At 36.3% G+C, this 25,813-nt stretch overlaps 1 protein-coding gene across 10 annotated transcripts in view; it reads left to right on the top strand.

Annotated features, from left to right (window-relative positions):
• Nucleotides 1-25,813, top strand: part of TFPI (tissue factor pathway inhibitor) — a 75,605-nt gene that overhangs the window by 10,365 nt on the left and 39,427 nt on the right. For 5 of the 10 annotated variants that reach the window (XM_038181885.2, XM_072041293.1, XM_072041295.1 and 2 more), the window contains one exon: nucleotides 1,907-2,015. The gene's annotated coding sequence lies outside the window, so the exon portion shown is untranslated. Of the gene's footprint in view, nucleotides 1-1,906; nucleotides 2,016-24,365; nucleotides 24,637-25,058; nucleotides 25,080-25,813 lie in introns of those variants that run through there. The other 5 variants (XM_038181890.2, XM_038181888.2, XM_038181889.2 and 2 more) reach the window with 5 other exon arrangements.

The following is a 25,813-nucleotide window of genomic DNA, read 5'->3' as shown; positions in this document are numbered from 1 at the left end:
TAAGAATGGTGTACCTTAGAGAAAATGAAAAGAGAATTTCATTTATTTTCCTCTCATTTCTTTAAGATAATAATCAATATTTAAATTGAATATGGGAATGAGCTCAAAAGGAAAAAGATTTTTGTGTATTTTTTTTTTTGTTTGTTCTTAACTTTGCTACTGAGTAAGCTTTCATCTTATAGAAATTGCTTTGTATTCAGAAAAATACGTGAGGCTTCCAGAGATGGGCAGTACACTTTTTCACTCAGAAAAATATCATGTAACAAGTTGTATGTCTTAAATGACTGAGCCAGTTAAGCAGACCAGAGCTCAAGGTAGTAAGTATTGTAACTCAAGTGCAACAGACACCATATTTCTAAATGGAATCTTGTCACACTACCATTTGGAAAAATTGTGAGGATGCATCAGGAAAAAAAGAAGAAGTATTCCAGGTGATGTCTGTTGTTCATCGGTTGTAAATTATGTGCTATTTCATGATCTAGTTATTACCTCAGTTTGTGAACACAGAGCCACCTTTACTTATTCTCACTCAGGTAGAACACAAGGGCAATAAATCAAATTAAACAAGGGATCTGTGCCTCAAAGAACAGATCAGAAGGATGTATTCATTCTGGTTAGATAGGAGAGGAGTAATCAAGTGAATGAGGAAATCACATTGAGTGAGAGCAATTTAGAGAAGGTTGTTAGAGGATTTTTACTTACTGTTTCATGTTGGGGAAGAATGCAAATACAACCTCAGAGAAAAAAGGAGGGCAAAAAAAAAAAAAGATTTGAAAGTAAAACAAGGTTAAGAGAAAGGCTTGTTTTCTGTCTAAAGGAAATAAGAATAAATATAATACCCACAATCCATTCAGTGTCAAATGAAGATAGTGCATGCAACTCTGGCACTTCAGGCAGAAGTACTTTTGAGAAGGCATCAGGTTTCTTTCTGCATTGGCCTACATATCAGAATTGGGAGGCCTGTAGCCCACCTGGCTATAAACTGAGCAGAAGTAGTGACAGGATTAGCTTTAGGAATATTCTGTATGTTACCTTCTCCCGTAGAAGAAGTTTGGACCACATAAAAGCTGTGATAAGGAAGGAGACATAAAAAGTTGTTATGCAGATATAGAAGGCAGTGTCAGAAACTGCTGAACTTGAGCTGCAATGCTGTGAGTCCTCAGGTTGCTTAAAGCAGTTCCATTCCACATGCACCTGGACCGACTTGCATTTGTGACACAACAGATAACCATGCCAAACAGCGCTTGAAGGAAACAGGGCTTTCCTGTTCTTCAATATCTGTAGTAACTCCTGTTCTTGCCCACTCTGAGGCTCTTAAATTTGTCTTTTCTTATCCTAACCTTAGTCCAAAGAAGACAGGACTTCTTGTTGCAAAGTGATTCTTAGTTCTAGAGATCTGTACTGGCCCTGAGCTTCTGTTTCAGTTCATTTAGTAATCCCAGTCTTTTCTTTGCTATTATTCATCTCACGTATCCTTCTGTCATGCATAAGGTACTCTGTGTAACAGAAGCCAGTCTTTTGCAAGAAGATGGCTCAGCAGGTATTGGTCTTGCTAGCCTCGTTTGCTTTGACCATTGCTATTCTTCCCATCTCTGTAGTTACACCTGCACTGCTCCATTTACATTCTCTAGTAAATTCACTCAGAAGGCTGTTTGATTATCGCTAAATATAATGTTAAATGAAGATAAAGCTTTAAGTATTCAAATTATATCTTCATACTTCAAGTATGTTATATACTAGAGAGTAATAATTTTCAAATGCTGATAACAAATGTATTCCTTTGAAATAACGAAGTGTTTATTTGAAAAAATTTTCTGGTTTGTATTATGTAGGGAACAATACTTTACAGATGCTTGCCGAATTAGTGAGCTGTTTCCTATTTCATAATTTTTATTTTTTTTAACAGGATTTCAGAAGTTTGTACTGCTGTGGCAGGTGAAACCCCAGACTTCTCACGTCGATGCTGGTACTACATTTTGAAGATAGAATAAATGGATGAAATGTCAAGCAGCATAGTAAGTACAGCATTTACCTGAGACCATTTTCTCCCTTTACTTAAGGACCCAATTGCTAAGATACTGGCACTTCTGGCAGCTGTCTTCAGTTTCTGGCTTTCTGCATAGATTTGGTTATTGCATTCTATTGCTATACTGTCAAGAAAAGGTTAAGTATTAATAGTCTGACATTTCTGATTGAAAACTGTTTCTTGGTAGGTAACATCCATTTCTAAAACATATCCATATTTAAAGAATGTTTTCTTTATGATATCCATATCTGGTGATGATTTAGGTAGTCATTAATCTGTAAGTAGTACATGATTTAGTAGTCTTGCAGGGAGAGAACTTAAGGTTAAAGAGAGAGAACTTTTTTCCAAGAACAACATTAATAACACTATGGTACAGAGCAGCTGTATAGAGCTTTTATCTTTCTCTTCCACATTGTTTCTATTTTTTTTTAAGATCTTTGTTTCCTTTTTTGTGTTTTCTTTAACTATTTGAGTACTGAGGTATACTGTAATGTCTGAAGTAAGAATAAGAATGTTTACAAAACATAGCATCAGTATATTCTAATATAGTAATCTTAAAATTTAAGATTTGTACTGAGAAATCTATAATCACTATGACTTTGTAATTATTATAGTGGTGTTTTTTTTTTTCCTGTGGTTCTGTGGAATCTGCATCCAATTTAAACTTGCAAAAGGCATTAATCTGTTTTTCTCTTCACTTTCAACAATTGCTTTGTAAAATTACTTTTTTAATGTTTTATTCCAATCCAGATAAAATGACTGTCAAAAAAATAGTAGTGAGTCTGTTTTATTACGCAGGATGTCAGCTGCATCACCCAGTTAATAACAGACAACAATTCACACCATCACAGAACTAGCTAAACAACTGTTTTTAAGACATTATTTAGGACTAGACTGAACAGTATTGGTCCTAAATACCTGGTTGAAGCTGTACTACTACTTAAGCAGTTGACTTCTGAGGGGTTTTTACTTCAGCAAAAGTAGAAAATGCAGAAGAAAGTCCCAAAGTCCTAATTCCTTTTTTTTTTTTTTTGTGCTGTAATAAATATAAATATAAAAATAATGTTATCATCTGCAAAGGACTTTGTCCATCTATAATAGGTGGAGAAGAAGTTTCTTTAAGCTGACTTCATAACATAGCTGTCTTTTTGGTAACCAACAGTAGCGCTTTCTTTGGAAAAATAAGATTAATGTGATGAGGATAATCACAGAATCACAAGATCATCTAGGTTGGAAGAGACCTCCAAGATCATGGAGTCCAACCTCTGACCTAACACTAACAAGTCCGCCACTAAATCATATCACTAAGCTCTACATCTAAACGTCTTTTAAAGACCTCCAGGGATGGTGACTCCACCACTTCCCTGGGCAGCCCATTCCAATGCCTAACCCTTTCAGTAAAGAAGTTCTTCCTAAGATCCAACCTAAACCTCCCCTGGCCCAACTTTATCCCGTTCCCCCTTGTCCTCTCATCAGGCACATGGGAGAACAGACCAACCCCCACCTCACTGTAGCTTCCTTTAAGGTACCTGTAGAGTGCAGTAAGGTCACCCCTGAGCCTCCTTTTCTCCAGGCTGAACAAGCCCAGCTCCCTCAGCCACTCCTCTTAAGGCTTGTTCTCCAGACCCCTCACCAGCCTCATCGTCCTTCTCTGGACTCGCTCGAGCACCTCAATGTCCTTCTTGTCGCGAGGGGCCCCAAAACTGAACACAGTGCTTGAGGTGTGGCCTCACCAGAGACAAGTAAAAAGTAAAAATCACTTCCCTAGCCCTGATGGCCACATTTTATTATGCAAGCCAGGATGCCGTTGACCTTCTTGGCCACCTGAGCACACTGCTGGCTCATATTCGGCTGACTATCAAGCAATAATCCCAGGTCCTTCTCTGCCTGGCAGCCCTCCAACCACTCATCTCCCAGCCTGTAGCTCTGCTTGGAGTTGTTGCACCCCAAGTGCAGGACCCAGCACTTGGCCTTGTTGAACTTCATACGGTTGGCCTCAGCCCATTGGTCAACCACAAGTTGTATTTGTTAAAGTACATTGGACATTCTTCATGATCTTAAGTTCTTAAATCAAGATTAGGCATGTATCTTAAATATCATATGACCAGTAACTGAATTTAGTGAAAGGATTAAAAAAAAGCTGAATTACAGAAAAGGTCAAATTAGGTGATCAACGTGGATTCTTTGGCATCTATTAGTGAATAAGACAACCCTGCACGTTTCTCCTTGGAGAACTGAAGAGAACATAAAGTTAATAATGCATGGTTCAATTGCAAAGCAGAGGAAATATTCTCTTCAGGCTTTAGTCATGTCAGGGGTTTTGGACAAACAACAGAAGAATATATAAAGCCTTTTAACAGTGGGAGGGCATAGTAGACACCTTGGCTTATAGCCCAGATCTGGGGCTTCATATTTGAAAGCTGTACTTTAAGGGGATTTGAGAATTCAATCTTTTTTCAGGTGTAGGTGGAGCAATTCTATTCGCTTCCTTTGTGCACAGCCAGTGTTTCAGTTCTGTCATGCAGGAACTGATGGGATTGATGATTGGGCGGATTGCTCTTGGTAGAGACATCTGCTTATGAGTACGGGGGTCTTGCCCATCAGCAAGAATAACTCACACAATTCTGTGATGTTTTCATCTCTATTTTCATCATTTCCTTCAACCACAATAGTGATGACAGACAATACAATATTATTACATACCTCTCTACATATCTGCTGGACAGCAAACTGTGAAGTGACCTCATCGATGACAGCATTGTTTTAGCAAAAGCAATGGCAGTGAAAGTGTGAGATTATCACACTGAGGTTATTCATTTAAAAAAAAAAAAAAAAAAAAAAAAAAAAAGAATAAAACTCCAAGGGGGATTTTTTTCTACTGCTTTCTCATTTTTCACGAGGACAGTTGCTGTTAGCATTTTCTGTCGATTAATGTCATCTATTTGCTTTAAATAACTTCGGGGCTTCTGCAGCTTTTTACAGTTTGAATAGCAACTTGGTTTGGTGTTCTGAGTCTTTCATTTTACTGCTGATGCTGGTGAACTGTAAAATGGATGGTGGAAAACATGGAAAAGGATGTAAATACTAAGTATGCTACAGCTGACAATGTAAGAAGAAAACGCAGAGATTCAGTGTGAAACTGCTGCTCTTATTTGTACTGTTTTTTCTTAAGGCTGGAAGTCTGAAACAACATAGGCTGTTCATCCAGGTTTGTTGTTTTGGATTTTGCTCAATACTGCAGAATTTTAACAAGTGAAATGTGTTAATCTGCCTTAAATTCTAGCTTTCAGTGCTGTCAATATGACATGCTCACAGATAGGTATTTGACGTTATGACTGCCTTTCCTTTTTTTAGAGCTTGTCAGTGGTAGGAAAGGCACAAAACATTTTCTCAGGGTGATGACTATCTCAGTTGGATCTACTAGTCTCAGGGGTAAAAATGTTGACTTTTATTAGGAAAATCTAAATAACTTTTACTTTCCTTTTGACACATCACTACATCATGCTGAGTTTGGAGGGGTATTGGAATGAACCAATCTTGTCTCAACAAAAATGGTTAAAAAAAAAATCAGAACAGAGAAAAAACTTCAGTCTTTAACTTTAGAAATAGCTGTTTACAAATACAGTCTAGAGGGCACATGTGATGCCAATATTAAACTCACAATAACATTGAAATTAATTGCTCAGAACTGTAAGGCATACATAGTCTGTAACGTTTTATCTGCAGTTTTTATAGATCATATGTGGAAATTGTAACTACTCATGTTCGTATTTTAGAATAAGTCTCGTGTTAGTGTGTGTGTTTTAAAATGTAATTCCAATAATTGATCTGTATCTTGATTATTGGCTAGCTTCCTAGAATTACTGGATTCTCCACACCCCAAAAGAACAACTTAGGCCTCAGACTAAATTTAAATAAGATAGTATTGAAGTAAACTAAAAACCAGTAACACTATCTTCACCACATAGTTTAAATACTACAATATAGATAGATGTATATTTGGCCAGGTTTTAAGCCTTGCTTTAAAAATACAGCTTTCATTCTTGACCTTGTAAAAATTATTTTGTTAAAAATTAAAATTAGTACCTAACTTCTAATGTAGTTTAGGTCAATTAAATGTTGAAATGACTTGAAGTGATTGATCTATGGACAGAAAAATAAAGGCCACTTAAATAAATAAATAAATAGAAAAAGGCCCCAATTACTTAATAGTTTATTGCTTTTCCAAGTACCAAGAGCTTTTGTAAGTAATTCAAGCTTATCATTTTTCTCTGGAGTTAATTTCAAAGTCCAGTGACACTGTAGGTAAATTCTGAAGTTAGCAGTGTGGACTGCATTTTAATAAGAAAACCAGATGCCAATCTGAAATGCCAGTGAAAATTCTGTAAGCTGAAACTTTTCAGCTGAGCTCTATGAAATAATAATAAGACATGTTACCCAATAAATTCATTTTGTGGATATAAGCTGGAAGAAATTCTTTGTTTTTACCATCCTTCTTGTTTCCTAAAGAACCACCTTTATTCCAGTTCCAAATATTCCAGGCTTGTTATTTATTATGTTATTCATAAGTTTTATGAACATCACATTTGCTCAAGTTTTTGTGTGCTACTTCCATGACTTTTGGTGGATTACTGAAATGTAAAAATATGCTTAACTCCCCTCAAAAATAATCTGACTATTAACCCAGTGTTTCCTTATCCCAACAGTTTTCAAGAAAAAAATTTACTTTTCAATCTATGGTTAAATGATACTGTTGCTCTCTGTCATTGCATCTGGTGAAGTGTTGGTCTTGCTTTCTGATAAACTGTAGTTAAACTGGTTAAACATACTATGTTATAAGCTATTCTGAAATTTTCTTATGAGGATCTGGATTTCCATTGGCACTAAGTCAACCACATGATACGTTTTTCTACTGTATTGCCAGCTTTAATAGAAATTTTGGGGAAGATAAAATTGTAACAGACATTTGCCATCTCTTCAAGGAAGCATCTCAGCAGAACTTCATGCTTTGTAGTACATGTAGTCGTAGTGCATGTTCTTCCAGCATCATATAACAAGATCATTTATTTTGAGAAATATTTTACTTCTGTGCTCTTGTTGTTGTATTTCGCTCTAATCTTTGGATAAAAGAGTCAGTTGTGTTATTTGAGCTTCTATAAGAAAAATGCAGGTTTAGAAATGTATTGAAGAGAGTGGAGAAAGGAAGAAACAAAAGTAGGTAAGCAGTCAAATTATTCCCTGAAATTTAAAGGAAGAATTAGCAGCTATTGCTTTTTAGGGGATGAGTGCTAATGTCTGACAGAGTTGACAATCCGGCTGAGGGCACATGGCAATGGGGCAGCTAAATGGTCACTCCAGCACCAAGAATAAAAAAGACAATTATTCACCAGTGAGACGATGACACTTTTTAAACTGAAACCAGAAGTATTCCATTTCAATTAAACTCTGGTACTGTTGTGGTTTAATCCGGCTGGCAGCTAAACACCACACAGCCATTTGCTCACCCTCCCCCGTCCCTCTCTGGGATGGGGGAGAGAAACGGGAAAGTGAAGCCTGTGAGTTGAGATAAAGACAGTTTATTAAGACAGAAAAATAATAACAACAATAATAATCATAAAAACAATAATGATGATAATAGTACTACTACTAATAACGTGTACAAACAAGTGATGCACAATGCAATTGCTCACTACCCGCTGACCAATTCCTAGCCTAACCCTTAGCAGTCTGGCCGTCCCCCACCGGTTAGCCATTATCCCCCACCGGATAGCCTCTTATGTATTGTTTAGCATGACCCCAGATGGGATGGAATACCCCTTTGGCCAGTTTGGGTCAGCTGTTCTGGGTCTGACCCCTCCCAGCTCTTGCTGCACCCCCAGCCTGCCAGTTGGCAGGACAGAGTGAGAAGCTGAAACGTCCTTGGCTTGGTGTAAGCACTGCTCTGCAACAATTAAAACATCAGCATGTTATCAGCACTCTTCTCACCCTAAGCCAAAACATAGCGTCCTACCAGGTACTAGGAAGAAAATTAACTCTGTCCTAGCTGAAACCAGGACAGGTACCTATTCAGAGCCGATGCTTCTGTGGGTGGAGAAGGAAAGGTCCCACTGGGGAGCCATTGTAGGATCTGACCTAAGTTATAAACCCTGTACGGTAGTCCAGGAACCTAAGACGAGTGTTGGAGTCTTGGCCAGAAAGTAGACTGTTATGCTACTGGTTTGATGCCTCAGTATTACTGAGACTTTTAAAATACTTGCTGCATTGTAGAACTTACCATGGCTTTTAGACTACTAAGAGACATAGAAATATTTTAAGATATCGCACTTCCAAATAGCAAGCTCATGCATTGTGTCAGCAGGATTTGTTAGCATCTTCCCATTTCTCAGGCAAGCAATGTTTTTTCTTTCTTTGTTGTTTGATCGTAGACTTGTTTGTCTGTAATTAAGTCTCTTGTAATTAAAACATTTCTTTCTGGTCATAGTATAAAAATGTTGCTTGGTTCATAGCAGACAATGAAACTGCTACAACACTGATTTGAGTAATTGGCTCTCATTAACAGTGACCAGGACCAACCAGTGAGACTGGGCTTCATAAATGTGATGTTTACTGAAGTTCACAGCACATGTTTTTAAAAAGTGTGTAAAGGCTTCAGCAAAGGGTTAAAGAAAATTAACTTTTAGCTTGGTCGTTTGTCAAGAATGTGGTTCTTCATAAATAGCCAGCGATGTGAGCACACTGTTCAGACATCCTTTGTTTAAAATAAAATAAAAATAAAAAAACATTTAGGGAATGTGGGCCTAGTTCTCTGCTGTGCATTGCTGAAATAGAATGCGCATATTTGTATAGACTTGTGGAGTTTGTGGAAATGAACAACTTATTATTCCATTGAAAGAAAATCTGTAAAGCTCTGCTGCAGTTGTCAAGGCTTGTGTTATGAATGTTCCTTCTAGTTTGCTTCAGACCTTTGGGGCACAAGAGTTATTCAACTCCTTGGCCTTCAGATTGGCCTTTCTCATTAGGCATGCAGAAAGCAGTGCATGGGCTCACCTTCTGCGTGGTGGTAGTTGACTTTCTTTGCTGGAGACTGTTTTCATTTATATCACATTTTGTCTCTGAATAAAATTGCTTATTAATGACTTTAATTTTCACGTCACATGCTGTTTGAAAGCCTATGGTGCAGTTCTTGCTTTTGAATCCTGTTCATGCAAAGAAAATCCATGATGCACTTTCACAGAATTAAACAATACTGACAGGCTAACTTAATTCCTACGTTGTTATACTTTATACTTACTCTGATATCAATGCTTATTTTCTTCTCTGATTTTTCTTGCTTATTTTGTCTTGTAAAACTTCATATTACCAGCTGGAATAGCTTGTTCTCATACTTAAATGACTATATCTTGCTGAAATCAATCATAGTAATGTTTGGTTATTCAGAAGTCCTGAACTGATTCACAATTTTTCAAAGCCCTTGTATTATCCCTGCAAGGCTTTAACATCTGAACACCTGAGTTCATTGTGGTTTATTGATGTTGTTCATTTTAAAATGAATTCTAGCATAATGGCATAGTGAACTATCTGCTGCTTAGATACAATGAAGTGTATATCTTACGGATGTTTTCTCAGTGTAAGATCTTAAGACCTGACTTACTGTCCATCCTGTCCAAGGAATTTAGATGGCTGTAATTCAGACTTAAAAATAAATAAATAAATCAAAACAAGCCGACCACCCAAACCACAACCACCAAAAAATGCCTGTGCGAAGAGAAGGTAAAGACTTAGCCATCAGATAAGTTTCTTCCTCCATCACATCTTCTCACTTGTCAGAAGTGACTCAGTTCTAGTATGAAGTTAAGCATCCCTTGATATTCTTACTGTAGAAATTACAGTGAGGTTTGTTTATCTATTGCTTATCCTAGGAAATAGGTCATGCCAAACAAAGGTTGTCTTTTTCTTGATAGACTCTTGATGCTGGAGTATCTCCATGCCTTTGAGGTGGTAAATATTCAGAGTTCCACTTAAACTCCTCTTGTTTTGGGGGAATAGAGATGTTCGCACAAGTAGCCACTGTAACAGTGGAGTTTCAGTGTGTTTTTTCATATGTGTACTTTACAAAAATAGATGTACTCAGTGAAGAAGTGACTATTCTACAGCTATTGATTGGTACCATGCATACAGAATATTTGCTGTGTTAAGCAACCTTTTAAAGTAAATCTGAGAAAACATCTTTGTGGTTTGTTTGTTGTTGTTTTGTTGTTTTTTTTTGATTCTTTTGGAAAATCAAAGTACATCAGAGAACCTCTGCGTATATCAGACAGTGAGTAAAACCACAATTACTATTTTTATCCTATTCTGTCTTCAATAACGTACACTCCTGTTTAACTTTAGATGTATATATTCTAGTAGAGCAGGGCTTCATTTTTCTTATGAGAAAGCTACGCTGAGCAGACGGTTTTCAGGTCCATTTTGAAATAAAAAGTAATTTTTTTTTTTCTCTCAACACTTTGCAGACCTTAGCACAAAGGGGAAAAGATACATGGGCAAACTAGGAGGAGAGTCCTAGGGTGGTTGTCCTCCATGCTGTGTACTGCAGAGCTGCAGTGCCTTTCTGTTTTGTTTTTTTTTTTTTGAAGACATGGTTGACTGATGAAGAAAGAAATACAATTTTAGAACATTAATTTTTCTCCTAATAAAAACTACAACCATATTCACAAAGTCTTCTTCAAACTAACTAGCAAGTAACTAAATTCACCACTGTGAAGTCTCATGCTTTTTACCAAAAAGCAGTAATCAATCACCAAGAAACTGTTTTCCAGTTTGGCATTAAGCACATGCCCCTTGATATGCCTGATGCCCAGCCAAGGTATTTCCTCAATAAATTACCTAATTCATTATTCCCTTAATTCAACAAGCAGAAAGAACTGGCAGCCAATTATTCACACAGATAGTTGGTTAATCATTTTCCTATTGTCTCTGGTAAGCAAAAGTTTGATAGTTGAGAGATTTTGATAAGAAAGTTGAATGTGAATCTTCTCTGTAAAAAATGTAAGGATCTTCTTTTGAGAGTAAACCAACAATGTTTAGCAAAAAAAAAAATAATTTTTGGAAAAAAATACTGTTTACTGGGGACCTAACTTAGCATGAACATTTTTATTTCCAAAAATACATACAAAAACTCCCTAGGGATTCATCTTTACATGTCTCTCATGCTCTGGGCAATTGCAACTTTCTGCTTTATTTTTTTCCTTCTTTCCAGCTGGCCTACCCACCTGCTTGTAATTTGTGTCCAAAAAACACAGTTCAAAAACCAGCAAGTTGTTTTAAACAACAGAACAAGTCAGTCATGATAATGCCTGTGTTCTTCATTATTTCTAAAATTTTGACATAACCTGGAAAAATGCATCCTGACCAGTACCACTGAATGAACTAATGGACTTGATCGTCAAGTAGAAGATAAGGAAATGATTAAATTGTATATGTTCTTGTGCAAATGTTTACAAAGTATTTTCCTTGTGAATGACTAATTACTCCAAAGGTTGCTTTGTCTTGTTTCTTGTTAAATTTGACCTCGTCTTACATACTCTGCACTATACTAACAGAAATGAAGAAAAACCTTGAATTTTAAAAATGCTTGTTGCCTGAATGAGCATTGTTCTATATGCATACAAGGAACAAGTCCCGAAAACTTCCTTTTTCTTATCTTACTTTTCAGTATATAAGCCCATTCTGAGTCTGTCTCCCGTTCAGGATTCTTTTTTATTAAGCATCCACACTCTACATATTTTCTTGTTGGTTCATCAGTAAGTGAATAAAAATGAGATGAAAGTTTGTTCCTTGGGACACTTATGATTAAATCATCCATCATTATGCTTTGTGGAGCAGATAAATTAAATGGATACAGCAGCAGAGTTACAAGATTCCTATGCTTATATGCAAGTAAAGTTTACTTGGTCCCCTTCTGCAGGACTCATAGAATCATAGGATAGTTTGAGTTGGAGAGGACCTTGAAGTTCATTCAGTTCCAACCCTCATCATGATCTGATGTGAGTTCAGATCTGATCTGAAGTGTCAGTTGCAAGCTAGACCATGCTTTTCAGAATGTCACATATACTGCCTGACAAAGCAGCAGTCCAGACAAATAATGTGATTAGGCATTTAGCATCTGCAAAATCTACAGGCTACTTACAATCAAATATGAATTAGTTTTTTTGTGTTTTTTTTTTTTTTTTTTTTTTTTTTTAGTATGCTACTGAGTAGTAAAATGCAACACTGATATCCTTTGCTTTTAGTGTAAAATCACATCAAATCATCGCTGGTTATATAACTAATGTTATTCATATTTTTAAAACAATAAAAATGTCATAGAATACTTACTGAGAAAGCTCTATTTTACACTATTGTGTTTGTAATAAGAAAGTGTTAGAAATATCACTCATTGGCAAAATTTTACAAGTTTTTTGAATAGAATAGTTTGATTTTGATAGTACAAAATGACTCACAAAAAGTTTGCCAGCATTTTTCTTTACTGTTTTTCCTAAATCATTCAGCTTAAAGGAAGTTGATTTTTGTTTGTTTGCTTTTGTTGTTGTTTTTTTTTTTTTTCTTTTCCAGTAAGAAATGGCCTATTATTTGCAAAGAAACCACGACTTCAGTGGTATATTGCATTTTTTATTTTTATTTTTTATTATCGTTAATTGAAATATGCAGGTTACAAAACAATTCAATTAATTGTTTTATTTTTGCTTTGTCATTAGCTGTACTAAATACTCCTTAATGCATGCCATAAACAGCAGCAGCATAAATACCAGATTAGCAGCAGATACGGTTTTCATTAGCAGTTATTATACACCCAAATCCAAATCATTATTTTTTTTTGTTGTTGTTTTGGTCTACTACAATACATGTTCTCTGAACTCTCTCATGTATCTTTTACTTATGGGAGGCACAGCAATAGAATAGCTACTTGTGGCATGTGTGAGGTCAGTATATGCTTTATTTACACAGTGCCAGCATGATGGTTTTCCATTAAAACAATGGATTGTAAATCCTCATGAAACACTTGCAGTGTTAAGATAAACTTAATACACAACACAAGCAGTTGTGAAGATTATCATTGAATGGCAAAACATGCTCATAACATATTCTGGTTGTAAATGACAATCACCACCTCACCCGATAGCATTGTTTTGTGTTTTTTTTTTGTTTGTTTGTTTGTTTTTTTTCTTCTTCTTAGGTAATTCTTAAGCAGCTGAAATATCAAAAAGGCAACCAGGTTGCAATGACCTTGATTCAGAGTTCATGTGCTTATTCACTTGGCCTCCTGTCTTCCTCACCTCATGTCACATTTGGAGAAAAGGCATACTCACCACTATCTCAGGGGAAAGAAATCCAGGTTTCCACTAGGATTAAGAACTTGGACTATCCCTGCAAAATTCAAATTTTTTCTTTGGTCCAACAGAGTACTCTGTTGACTGTTGGAAATCTTTGTTCTTCTTAAGTGTAGCTATTAGCAGGAAATCGGTTCTCTGTTTGAGTCACTGCAAGTAGTTGGTATCAAGAACTTCCTTGAAACATAGGTGCAAGCAGTTGTAACTTGCTTTTACAAGCATCATTCTGTGAAATAAATGTATATGCTTACTTTAGAATAATTATCCACTGTATTAGAACAGACTGTGTGTATTATTGTATCTTGGCTTTGGGCAGGTTTTGTTACCTTGTAAAGTAAGGACGCAAAAACTATGACCCCTGTTATCCCTCATGCTGTAAAGAAATCAAATAAGCTGTCAAGTTTGTGCCAGAATCTAGAGGAGATTTGTATGGTACTGGAAAGAGATTGCAGAGGATCAAAGGGAAATACAGAGTAATTTTTAATCTTCTTTCCATACGGTACCCAAGCTTTATAAAAAATCCTCCTCCTCTGCATGTTTTCTTAATAAAATGAACTAATTCAGGAAAGGTGGAGGGAGACTTCAACCCTTGATCCAGCTTCATGATGATGTTTAATGAAAAGATGCATTATCACAAAGCCTTACAAAATAAGCATCAAAAGGAAATCTCATCAGTAAATACCACTTGTAGGTTTGGTTCAGAGAAATGTGCAAAAGTATGATGGTATGATAAATTTTAATTTATACTGTCTTTCATAGTGATTATTAAAAAACTGTTTATATGAATGAAATATTTCAGTGGGAGTTGTCATTTAAAAATTTGCCCCTCAGCTAACTAGTATTTTACAGAAAATGAATTTGGATTTTTCCATAGAAACCATACAAATTTCCACATATTGTAAATACAAATTCTGTGAGTACTCTGAACAGCTGTGTTGAATTATGCTGTACCAAGGGAAGTACGTACTCCTTATGAATAACTTATAAATACTATTTTTTCTGGTTATTGATACAGCATCATTATATTGTCAATCTTCAGTAAATCTTAATCTCAATTTCCTACTTCCTCCAATATGACTTCTTCTCTGGTAGCACTGGTAGTAAATATTTTGTATGAACTCACTGGCATTAAATTAATTCATTCCTATTATGGATAGAGTTTCGGTTGAATCATTTATCTAGTTACCAACCAGTGGAACGTGTCTAAACTTGCTAATGAGATAAAAATGCAGTAGTAAGTACAATTTAATGTAGCATCCTGAGAAATATTTTTTCTGCATTGTAAAAATGCTTCCTTATTGCAGTGTTATTACTCATGTGTTTAGAATTAGGCATATGCTTAAGTGATTTTGGCTGGTCAGCATCCCAGATGTTTATTCTTCATTTTGAAAAGATTAAGCCAAAATGGAAAACTCTTGTGAAAGGCATTACATGTTCCATTTCCTACCTCCTGAGACAGGCAATCTTGCAAAGGATCTTTTTTATTTTTTGCATTTTTGTTTGTGCGCCATGAAACTCTTGCACGTAAGAGATGTTTTGAACCCTGTGTATTAGCTGAAGTCATTTCCCTACTAAGGAAAGGAACAAATGGCATTACCAATGAATAACTTGATGTATAGCAGTCATCTAAGGTAGCTCTTACCTAATGAGTTTGTATGGGGTCTCCTGTCTAGACTGGTGTCACAGGACCTGTGACACACAATTTATTAGTATTGCATCATCAGTTTTCAGTATTACACTGTGCAAAATACTTCATGTTTGACATGGTCTTCTCTTGATTGAGTAGCTTTGAAACATTGTGATACTGAACTTTGAACATGCTATGCTTTTTGCAGTTTTAATCAAGTACTTCCCTTCTTCTTGAGGCAGAGACTTTTCCTTTTGATAGATTTCTTTTTTATTATTATTGAAAAAAAATAAAATAAAAAATAGCGTTACTGACATGTGTGAAACTAGTATCTAACCAGAAACACAGTGACCTGACTTCAGAGATCTCAGAGCTATTACAATGTGGTCCAGTAAGGGGAATCACTTACTCGGGATGGAGAAGAGGAATTACATATAGACTTGATTTATATTATTGTGTAGTGGCATATGTGATTGATCTAACTTCTGTAAATACATAGAAGCTTCCCACTGTTCTACATGTAGATACCTTTCAAATATGGAACTAGAACAATAACAGCAAAAGTTCCAGGTGATTTTAAGGTATATTGTGGCTGATTTGACAGATTGTGCCTCTTTCTCACAATTGAATAATTGCTTGTAGTTCCAAAACTTGTGTCAAATAGATTCTTTAAAAATCTCATTTTACTGGATTTTGAGGTTCACCAGACTTCAATAGCAAAACCAGTTTAAATGGTCAGGTTGTGAGCTGACTGCAGTTTGAAATCCTGTGATGCTGCCAGTGTTTCATGGTCTCTTGGCAAAGCTGTTAATTGGTCCAGTCTGTGACTAAACGAAACACTGATGAACTTTGTCTACTTTTGTTATGCAACAAAATCCAAAGCTGTAAACAATTTGGGGAGTTCTATATGCTTATTGATTAGGTTGCATTATAAATATTTTTAAAATTTTGGGTTGGAGCTGTTCAGGTTTTCCATTTGCATAATTGCATGCTTTCTTTATCTGATGGGAATTTTGTCCATTTTCCTTTTAATTACCTGTCTCTCCTAAGATATAAGAACTCTGATATTTAGACATCTTACTGATGTCTAATCTGCTCGTTATTTATTACTTATTCTCTGTTGGGTGGGAAAGTAGAAATAATACTGGGAAAATAAGATTTTTGTCTCACAGCTAGTCAGTATGAACTTTGCTGAAGATGGATTAATGTTCTGTCATCTGACAAGCATTAATGGTCCCTAGCTTCTTGGAGAGCGCAACCATGGCAAAGGGCAGGCAATTGTTCTATGCCTCCTAGGAGTTACGATTGCTGTGTAAATAATTGTCCTCCATCCTCTGGAAAGTGAGTGCACTCCAATAAGACTGTCACACAGGAACAACTGGTTGTTTTCTGTGTTCTGTTGACTTCTCATGAGAACACTTCAGGAGCTTGTTGAGCTCAAAGTTGTTGTCTTAGATACTGGATAGCAGCTGAAGACAGCCGCCAAGGCGTATGCAGTGTTTGCCAAACATCTTTTGTCCTTTCTCTGTCTCCCAAAGAAACCTTTTCCTCTTCAAATACACACTTGGCTGTCTGCAAGGCAGTGAGGTGGGGAGGAAGTGGCCTGGCCTAGGGAGTGCAAGACTTTATCATAGCAGTTGTTGGCAGTGCTTTGTTTTCTTTTTAGCAGCCCAGTAGGGTTCAGAAACCAGTTTCCTGCTCAATTGCTTGAATTGTCTTTCTGTAGCTGGTGCAGGCATTAGGAGTGAGCAGGTGGTAGAACACAGAAATAACAACCAGGGCAGGTATGCTAAGAGCCAGTCTTGGCAAGAGAGCAATGGCCCCATGTTTGAGGTGGGGCGAACAGAAGGAAGCCAGTTTGACACTGCAGCAGCAAGGGCTGAGGGGCGGATACAGGCTTGGCAGGCCTGTTTAGTGGATGCATCGTTACTAGCTGCTCAGACTTCCCAGAGCTGGCAGCAGCTCACCATGTCCTCAGTTGCCATCTCCTTCAATTACTCATCCTCCCAAAATACTTTTCTGAAAGCATATTGTGAAACTCCTGTTGTTGCTCCTTATGTCATGGTCTGAGCATCTCTTGTACCTTCTTTATTTATTTCCCAGCCATCGTGTACAGGAGAATTCAACCTCACAGGCTATGAGAGGCCGGTGTTTAAAAACATAAAAGTAAAATGCCATAGAAAAAGACTTAGCTTATGTTCATAGGACTATCTGTAGTGGCTTCTGGTCAGATTCACCATAGAGAAAATAATGTTCATTTCTGTTCATAAGATTAAGAATGTACAGGCATGCTCATAACTTTCCAGGGGGAATAAAAAAAATCCAAGGAACAGGGAATAATGCTTGTTCTTGGTCATCTATCTAAACCCAGGTTCAGTGTTTTGTTTCACTTTGTTTCATTTAAATGAGAGATGGAAACAGCCCGTGTTTTTTAACTAAAATAGAAGTAGATTTGAAATTAAATGAAATCCCAACTAGTAGTCTCTTTTCTTCAACTCACAGCACAGAAGTGTTCAGGCCATATAATAAATCTAAATACTCTATCCATAGTAAAACTAATACTGATTTCAACCAGAGTACGAATAAGACCCTTTAAAATGACATTTAAAAATAAATAAAAATGGAGAGGTAAAAAAGGTAGAAATATATTTGCCTCCTGTTTACCAATAAAATACCTAAGCTCTTAGCGCTGCAACAGTGACACCCAGTGACTAAGCCAGGTAGTTCTAGACTTGATCTGCATTTGGACAGCATGCTGAAAGGCATGGATGGAAAGGGAGGCATATTTACTGAGATCCTTAGAGAAATACTGGACTGATTGAGGATAAACAGATACTCCATGAGAATGCAAAACATGATAAATAAGTAATATGAAAATTTTACATAAATGTTTAGTTATCCCATATCTGTTTCAGAGTTAGATATTTAATGAGCCGAGGGAGGAATAAATTAGTTTTAAGCAATTGTTTTGTCCAGTGAGGCAGTTTGTTTATTGAGATTATACAACATTTCATACAAGTTTTGATAATTAAACAATAGAATGAAATTAAAAGACCAAAAAGAATTAAGAAACCTTCCTTGTATAAGGAAGTTGATAAAATGCATACCGCCCTTTCATACCTGATTCAGTTTTAATTAAAGTCAATGTGTGTTTATAATGAAATTCAAGCCTCATGTAAACTTCTGGCTCTGAAAATGAGTGGCATCTGGTGCTGACCTGACCCCCTACTACCTCAGCTATCCAAATGTTCTTGGTTGGAACAGACTTGAAATATCTGTATTACTTGAAATGTTATGTTATACGTTCTGTTTATTGTAATTGTACTATAGAAATACCTTGTTCCTGGGGTTTTTGAAAAGGTAGTAATAGAAACTAATTCTTTAAGGATTTCAGCTTTAAGGAATACTCCAAGTTGCAAAGTATTTTACTGTTGGAAATCGATGAATGAAGAAAGGAGAGTATGAGTTATGTAAGCTCATAAGTAAGGAGAAATACACAGGAAAACTAAGAACTGAAAGCAGAATTTTAAGAATGAGCTTAAAGTTCATGAAATAGTACTTATGTGTTTACTTGCTCAAGACTTAATATTCCTTCTTGGCCTCTGCCTCAAATTACTGAAAGTGAAATACAACCTCAGATTCAGAAGTGTAGCCTACTCTCATTCTGTGTTTAAAGCAGTATGGACTAAAATAATAGGAAAATTGGAGAAATATTAAAAAGAAAAATATTAAAAATTATTACAGTCATTTCCAGAGTACTGTAGAAGTAAATTTACCATGATGCACCTTTTGGCTCAAAAAAAAAAGGATATGTACTGCATTCATCAAAGTCTGGTCCACCAAGCTTGCTAAAGATACTGAGAGACTGAAGCCCATGATGAGGCAGTTCATTTCATGTAGTTAATCATAAAACTGATTCTGTTGAAGTACTCACTAAACAAGAACTACGATTCAGCTCAGAGTTTTCCAAAGGAAATCTTTTTTTGTTTATTTCAAAAAAAAAAAAATGTTCTTTGTTTGTTTGCTTCCTGGAAAACAACTTTGTATTATATTTATAAGTATCAGAAAAAAGAACAAATGCCCAGCTATACGAAGAAATTTGAAAGTTTGTCACATCTACCCTTTGGCAAGAGGCAATGCTTTTGACTAGCAATACCAGGAAAATAATAAAAAATTAAAAAGCAGATTCTGAATGCACTCCTCACTCCTTCTCAAACAGTTTTAGTAGTTCAGCAGGGAAACTTTTCAACCAGTAAGAAATGGATTTGATTGTCAGTTTCCTTTCATCTGTCACTCACTTCCTTTCCTCTTCCAACCCCTAAAACAAACAAACAAAACCGTTTATCCAACTTACCCTTGTTAGCCTTGCTACATGTTTGATTTTTAAAGAGAAGAAAACAAAACATATAAGACATCTTTGATAATCTAAATTTGGATGTAAAGAACCCAGGGAGCTGAGAAACTTGAAGACTCTCTCCCCTTTAAAAATGTTGTTACCTTTCCATCAGTCAACTTCAGTAATATTAAGCTTTACTGTATCCATACCTCCCAAATATACATGTTCCTTAGCCTGTTAAGAGTGCTCTCTCCCAGGCATCTCGGAATGCAGCAAGTAGCATTTGAAGAGCCTACCTTTGAAGATGAGTACAGAAGCGAGGACAGAGACAATAGCCTGCATTTTCAGAGTTTCCTCATAGTGCTATGTTCTACTATCAGCATCAGCAGTCATTCTTTCTCTGCATTCTGATTTCAGTCTTTAGAAAGTGCTCAAGAGATCTGTAGTTTCCTTATAAGAATGTGAAGTCAATCACAGGAAAGAAAAAGAGAGGAAAAGAGGATGAATGTGTTACAGAGGCAGGTTTTTAAGGGTCAGCTGCTGGGTTCTGGTCTTCCTTATATTTTGGTTTGGGTATTTTTTTGTGGCTTTAAAATATGAAATGCTATGAAGACCACAATACAAATAATAAAGCAGATAATTGAGACACATGCAAAACTCAGTTTTATTAGAAGGAATATAGCTAAAGTTTCTGTTTGTTTAACCTGGATGCATCCTTGCAGCTGCATGCCATTTCATGTAGGTGACCTCAGCTGAAAAAGCAGGCATATCCCTCATTCACTTCGGAGGAAAAACAGATGAACTAGTTGTAAGATAATGTAGCACTTAATTACAAAAGTAACAACTACCAATACTGCAAATGTGGAGTCCGTGGTAGGTAGATGGTCTCAGCTTGTATTCTTTGCTGTGGCATGCCACATGGGCAACGGCAACAGTCTCTCCTTCCAGAAACTCTGCAAGAGCAACAACTTTGCACTGAGTGTTAGCTTCTGTGCTGAGGAAAAGGACCTTTGAAGCTTTTGCCCTGTATGCCGGTAGCAATTGCTCCCTCCTTCTTAGCTTTTCCTTTAAGATCACTGGGACAAGCCAACCATGCTGGTGGTACATTTCCTGTAAGCATTCTGTTGTCTGGTTCTTTATGAGGTTGAGAACTTCATCTGATACAAGCACTAAGTATTAAGTTATGATTTAGTTTGTTGAAGGCAGGAGGCAGGAAGCTCTTGTTTCTATGGACATCTGTAAAGCACTAAGCAGTGGAAAAATGAATTGTTATCACTAGGGGGCAATAAAACATCACAGACATCTATACTGTTAACCAAGAGTGCAAGCAATGTCACTCCCTCACTGAGGGAGGCACTTGTGTTATGACCTGAAGAACAGCTTGCAAATGCTTCTGTGTTTTTCTGACTGTGTTTTGTAGTCAGTCTTGCCTCAAAGATGATAGAGTTTTCAATAAATAAATACATTTATATTATATAAGCAGACAGAAAAAAAAACTTCTCATATATTTTTGTGCTGTTTTATCTCAATTTTATCACAGTAAACCAATAGCAAGATTGGGCATTTTAGCATCATTTTTGTTTCTGAGCACCACATATTTAGCACTGTGGTTAGGTATAACATATTTTGCTAAAGCCCATCTATTTTGTACAAATAAATCAAAGATGCAGAGTACCAAAAAAATTGAATCTGAAGCTCACTCACTGTCTTTCCCTCTGTCCCTCTCAGTCTCTCAGTGTGACCACCAACTCAAAGTGAGAACAGACTTTCCAGAAGAGTGCTGCCTCAGTCCTCTTAAGCTATGGAGTTAGTTATCAACCATTGTCTCTAATTTTCCCCGTGTCTTGCTGGCACTATATATCTGTTTACTGATTTGAAGAGAGGTATAGAGGCCATAAAACAGTGGACGTGTAAGAATTTTTGCTGGGCAGAAATGCAGTATAAACTGTGCCTGTGTTAGATTTCTTAACAGAATTTGTTGAAGATATGAATGATTTTGAACACATTCAATAACACTGAGCTTATCTGCTGTCCTTCAGGCCTTTCTACTGGTCCTTTTCTGCTCTGATCTGTGATGTTCTGGGGTTGTAATCCCTGAGTAAAAGCTTTCCTGACTATAGGAGAAGAGTCATATAAATACTCTCTGGCCTTTCATTTAACTTTGAAACCTGAGTCATTTCCAAATGTGTCAGCACAAAGTGGCAAGTAAAGTGGACTGGAATATTAGGCTTGTATTGCCCTTGCTGCATGCAGGTGGAAACTGTGCAAAACAAGCAGGATTTGGTAGCTAACCTGTTGTTTGTGTGTACTCTATGTGGTCTTTATCCACACTGATTCAACAATTTGTGCAGTTCCTATTGTTACATAACTGGCCAGAGCCTGACTCTGTGGGTAGACCTCAGAAGTCATATGAAAGAGTAATCTTATTAATTGTAATCTTTATAGTGACAATTGTTTCATGTGGCACATGTTGTAAATAAATGTGAAGAGAGAATGTAATGATAATGTCATCATAGATTAGAAATTCCTTGAGTAAGGATTTCTGGGTTCTTCAGAACAGCAACTTAATAAAAACAGCAGTTGGGAGATGTCTTAAGGAGAAGCTAGGTCAGTGAATTTCTCTATGATTTGCAAGTTCTGCATTTCCAAAGGTTGTCAACTTCCCACAGGACATTAGAAAAGTGTTTTAGTAACTTTTTGTGTTTTGCAGAAATTTCTACTTGTTGATCTTGAAAGTAACTCCTAAAAAGGAACCAAAAAACTTTGTTAGAACTGTAGGGACTTTTTCCTGTGGTGTGGATCTTTAGCTATTGACAACTTTCTCAAGCTGTCAGCAAGCTTCAGAGCAAGACAGGAGCAGAGGTCGGTGTGATTGTCCTCAGCAGGTCAGAGAGGAACAGAATTCTTTGATCCCACTTCAGGTTCAAAACAGTTTTTTTTTGTTTTGTTTTGTTTTTGTTTTGTTTTGTTTCTTGTTTTTGTTTTTTTTCTATCTTCAAAGTCTGTTCCTGGTTGCATCTCAGTTTTTTTATGTTTTAGTTAAAATTGCAATGAAAAGGATTCCAAATGTTGACCTTCTTGACTATTAAATTAGGAGAAGTGAATGTGATAGCTGGAGAGATGTTAGCAAAATATATAGCAAAAATATTCATCTTAAAATGAAATATTGTTGCCTTTTTCTTTTAGATAATCATTTTTCCCTTACATATGGTGATATTTTTACTTTTATCCTGTTTTATTAATATTAACCAAAGATTTCTTAGTATAACTTGTATCAAAATAGGGGGTTCATTCACATAAATTTCCCCCCAAATAGATTTATTTATATATGATTTTCCACTTATTTGACCATAAGAAGACAAAATATCTTTAAGTACTGCAGCATTTTCTTATGTCTTGTTTTTTTATGTCTGTGCACTACATCATTCAGAATTTCTTCACTGTTTTGCACACCAAATTTGCGTGACTTGAGGAAGAATTTGGAGAAAAAATAAGGAATGAGGCTGATACATTCTGATATAAACCTTCAGAAACTTTTTACACCCTCATTAAAAAACAAAAAACAAAAAAAAAAACAACAACAACAACAACAAAAAAAAAAAAAAAAAAAAAAAAAAACATTTCCCATTAAAAAAGAGAGAGAGAGAGATTGAAGTTTTGACCATGTCAGGTCCCTACATTAGAAATATGTTTGTACTGACTGGTAAATTCAGCCCACTGAGTATCCAATATGACAGAAAATAATGCAGTTCTGCTGTAAATGCCTAGTATAGTGGAGCAACTTTGAATCTCTGTTAATCCACATTTTAAGAAAAGCAAAAGGAAGATACCTGTCATTTATTGGAAGCCCAATTGGTTTTGTTCCTATTGCAAGTGTATAGACAGATTTCTTTAAATCATGATGTAACCTTAGTACATCTGTTTTGGTCCATCTTACCTTAGAAATTGGTGGATAGTTCTACCAGAAACCAATTTCTAACACAGGGGCTCCCAAAATGTTTTTCAAAGGCTTGGGTGTCACATAAATGAGAGACTGACTGCTTGCTTACCTAGTGTCTCCTGAGATGGTTTGCTCCTTCCTCCCTTTATCTGAGCTCAGAGTTGGTAATTAGGAACTGTATGACAGAACCCAACCCCCACTATTTAAGCTGCCTCTTTACATTTTGAGCGCTTCTAGTCCATTTCAGGAGAGTTAATCCATTTGATTATTGACCCAGTTAATAGTCGGACTCAAATAGTTACTGGCTTTGCCTTGAAATGGATTACAGACATTCCTACAATCCAAGAATGACAGATCTCAGAAGCTACCAGGAACACTTCTGGTTGTTTCAGAGCATGTAAACCTGTTAACAGACTTTGAGAAATTTCCATTTTTTTTCGGGATGTTGATGAACATATGAATATAAATCTTCCCTTTAATTCGTCTGTTTGTCTTTGCTTGGAAACAATTGCAATTGGTTACAGCTACTAATTGTATAAGTTGCTGTTCTCCAGCTGTTCCTTCTGTCTCTGTTGCTATTTAATTCATTACCCGGGTAATTCTCTTCAAGTGGTGTCCAGGACTAGGATTCTGGTCTACTGTCTTTATGTGCATAAGTTACAATGTCTCTGTCTTATAATACAGTAGCTGAGGCAAGGGATGGCTACTGTGATGATGCTTACTGTTAGTTTTAGCACATACTAATACAGTTCATAATTAGGTTGTGTGTATGTATTTTGTTCAAGGCAGAATAGCCTTTGTAGTCAAGGTGCAGGTACTGTAATGAAAGCAGCCTAGATCTAGAGTGAATGGCTTCATTTAAAAACTGATAAAAAGAGCAGAACTGTAATCTACATCTCTATCTTAAATAAGTAATGCTTATGGCATCCTTTTGAATTAAAGTCTGCAAGGTAAAAAGAAGCGAATATTCTACAGGCTGTCTCTTGTTCTTTAAAACTGTGTTTCAGTTTAGCTAGCTCCATTTAGAACACAGTTGCTTTAAACTGGGAGCAGATATGAAAACTTGAAACAGGAAGCTTCCCTGCCGCTGCTGCAGAGCTCTGACTTGTACATAGAGTAAACCCATGTGCTCTACAAAAGCAAGAACGAGGACTAGCTGATTAATCAACAGGCTCTAGGAAGATCAGGTTGCAATCCTGCCTTTGTAGCTTTACACCACACCCCCACGTATTATCTTCAATGTGACTTGGTAGGGGAGGACTGCATTCAGCACGGATTCAGGAATCCTCTGTGTGTATAACAACTGTTTCTAGGAGTTTGGTGAGTACTTTGTAACACTTTGTTTTACATGAGATCTTTATTTCTTCAGCTGGCAGAAAAGAATGTCCACTGTTATGTTTTCTTTAAAATGTGTTAGATACAGTAGTCAAATGTTTAGAATCCAAGTCCAGCTGCAAAAAGGGAGACTTCTGTATAAATCTGAAACAGTACAGCAGTAAATGTAACTTTACAAATACTAATACAACTAATCTTTGGTTGTCAGAATGTGAGGCTAAGGTATTGTTAACACCAAGGCAGTTCAATATCTTTGAAAGAAAGCCATTCAAAAAGCGAATATATTCATTTTGATCATTAGCTGGAGTTTGGGGGGTGGGCAGGAACTGAAGCTTCTGTTTATTCAAACAATTCCTCTGCTACAGTAACTTCAAGGGAGGTTTGATTCAGGCAGAGTTGCCTGCCAGGCTATTTCAAATCCTACTAAGGTATGTAACACTGGAAGCAATTAATACTTGGAGAAGTACAAGAATATTTTAAGAGTCAAATTAAGCTGATGTTAATACAAATCAATTTGACTCATAATGTATATGGAAATTCATAAGTACTAAAACATCTGAGCAATAAAGAGGGTAGTGAATGGGGCTTGCAGACCTTGGTGCCAATTAAAAAAAAAAAAAAAAAAAAGCAGAAAACTATCAGTGACTTATGTAATATTTTACTTGTAAGAATCTGCATGAGCTTCATCTTCTGTAACTCTTCAATGAAAAACAATGATACCACTCTGCATTAAAATAAAATAAAATAAAGGAAAATATAAATAGCTGTTCTAGAAGATTTAAATACTCTTAAATGAGGAAAAGGCATGTAACAATGGGAAAAGTGGAGTAGGGAAAACTCAAACAATTTAGATGGGGGGAGTACGTGAAAGGTCAGTGTGACTCAGTACTCTAGAAATTAGTCATCAAAGTACTTCATGGAAAACATGTAAAGATATAAACCTTCCTTCCTGAATGCCTTATAGACAGATGCAAAGACAGGAAATCCAAGCTGCCAGTATAGATATGAACAGCAAAGGCGTGTTTTCATAATTGCTGGGAACCTACTTGGGGAAAATTGTTGGCCTTTTCCCTTTGCCATCTTCTGCTCATTCTTTAATTCTATCGGGACAGAGTTTGTGATCAGATGTGAAGGTAGCAAGCATCTATGTCCACAGTAAATT

This window comes from Anas platyrhynchos, chromosome 7 (genome assembly GCF_047663525.1).
Source record: "Anas platyrhynchos isolate ZD024472 breed Pekin duck chromosome 7, IASCAAS_PekinDuck_T2T, whole genome shotgun sequence".
Classification (NCBI taxonomy): Eukaryota; Metazoa; Chordata; class Aves; order Anseriformes; family Anatidae; genus Anas; species Anas platyrhynchos.
The sequence above is the reverse complement of the archived record's forward strand: the minus strand, read 5'-3'. Positions and strand labels throughout refer to the sequence as shown.